At 39.3% G+C, this 2034-nt stretch overlaps 1 pseudogene; it reads left to right on the forward strand.

The window, feature by feature from the left end:
* Nucleotides 1-241: 241 nt before the first annotated feature.
* Nucleotides 242-1697, forward strand: LOC109159913 (annotated as a pseudogene).
* Nucleotides 1698-2034: the final 337 nt, after the last annotated feature.

The following is a 2034-nucleotide window of genomic DNA, read 5'->3' on the forward strand; positions in this document are numbered from 1 at the left end:
ACTTGTTGGTTAGTGGTTTGATTGGTGGTGCTTGTTGCAATGCAATTTGTGATTGATGATTTGAGGTACACCATATGATTGATCTATTCTCTTGCCAATTTCCTTGTTAACCACTTAATAAATGAATAAATTTTTGATCTTGTGTGTTATGCTTTGCTAGTGAAGGCTTATGTGAGATTCCGGTCATGTTTGTTTTGCTAGAACTTAGCTTAATAGTTTTCAATCGTAGTGAAATAGTTTTCGTATTCTTTTAATATCGATTTTTTTATATAGCAAAACTTAGCTTCAATGGCGGATTCCGACAACGAATTAGGAGGGCACATGGACGGCCACGACGGCGACAGCTCACAACGGGAGCAAGACCGTTTCCTCCCGATTGCGAACGTGAGCCGTATTATGAAGAAGGCGCTGCCTACGAACGCGAAGGAGACGGTCCAGGAGTGTGTGTCGGAGTTCATAAGCTTCATCACCGGAGAGGCATCGGACAAGTGCCAGAGGGAGAAGCGGAAGACGATCAACGACGACGACCTGCTATGGGCGATGACGACGTTGGGGTTCGAAGAGTATGTGGAGCCATTGAAGGTATACCTGCAGATGTCCAGGGACATAGAGGGGGAGAAGAGCGCCGGCGGCAGGAAAAGGACGGCGGCGGTAATGGAAGAAGAAGAAATGATGTGAAAGGACCATTTTGCCCCCAATTATAAATAATTTAAAATGGGTTATCTTTTTCCGGCGAAATTTGGCCGGTGATTTGGCCGGGAGGACCAAATCTGCTAAATAAGCATAGTTAAAGGACTAAATTGTTAGTTTTAAAAGTCACGGACCGAAATTAACACGCCCCCTATAATCATAGGACCAAAAGTGTAATTTGCTCCTTTAAAAATTGGATTCCACATCTACTGTTTGCAACCAGACTTAGGGTGGAGTTATTGGGGACTCCCATGCACTCAGACCAATTGGATTTGTAATTTAAACCAAAAAAAAAAAAGAAAAAAAAAAACAAAAACCAAAACAAATCCAACCCTAGTAAAGCATATATTTTAGAGACAAACAAATCCAGACGCATGCTTAAGATATATTGTTATCACCTATATTGTATTTCTGTGCATTCCAAATCGTCTCCACTTCTATCCTAGTGCAACCAGTCTTAGGTGGGGAAAAGAGGGTTTAAGATGCACCGCAGGTGGTTAGCGCTAGGTTTGTCACTTATATGAGACTTAGTACACTAGTACAAAAAACATCAATAAAATCGAATAATTTACGTCCAAAGTTAGAACTTTGGATGCCTAAAGTGTGGTGCGGTGGCTTTTTTGTAATTAAAATGCCACTATATAAATAATTTTTTATTTTTATTTTAAAAGAATATAGGCGTCCAAAGAATATAGGCGCCCCAGCCGCGTGTGTTTATCTATGCATGATATATGTTCGATTCAGTTTGGTTTCCTGTGTGAATGCTAGCATAACCGTAGTGATTTTCGTACGATGTGTTTACAGGTATCTCTAGGGATTCAATGCACAAGAGGCGTGTCACTAGTGGCAAGCAGAAGGCGTGGTGGAAGAAGCGAAAGTAAGTTTGGTTCTATTGTTAGAGTTTTTGTCTCTGTGATTTTCTTTCTGGATCTTTTGATATACGCTATAGCTCTATGATTCTTGCATTGTCTGCAAATATTGGAATGGTTGTTACGTATTGCATCTGAAACCTATATAGTGCTGAATTTTAATTCCATAAGTTTTGGCATCTGAGACTACTATTTGAAACTTAATTGGATTGTTTTCTGATGGTATTGTGCTCTATCTCATACATTAAGGACTACAATTAGCAGCCTAGCAATGAGATCAGGTCCATTGTAGAAAGGAACTATTAAAATAATGAGAAATGGAATAAGTTTCTGTGCATGGGATTATGGGTTCTTTTAGGATTTTGAAAAATACTCTTCCAGGCTCCTCTTTCCTTTTTACGCTAGCAATTCAGTTCCAATTAACTAATTTTTCTTGGTGTTTAATAATGTACAGTTGGTATTTGTTTCTTTTGTC

This window comes from Ipomoea nil, unplaced genomic scaffold (genome assembly GCF_001879475.1).
Source record: "Ipomoea nil cultivar Tokyo-kokei standard unplaced genomic scaffold, Asagao_1.1 scaffold2845, whole genome shotgun sequence".
In the NCBI taxonomy this organism is placed as follows: domain Eukaryota; kingdom Viridiplantae; phylum Streptophyta; class Magnoliopsida; order Solanales; family Convolvulaceae; genus Ipomoea; species Ipomoea nil.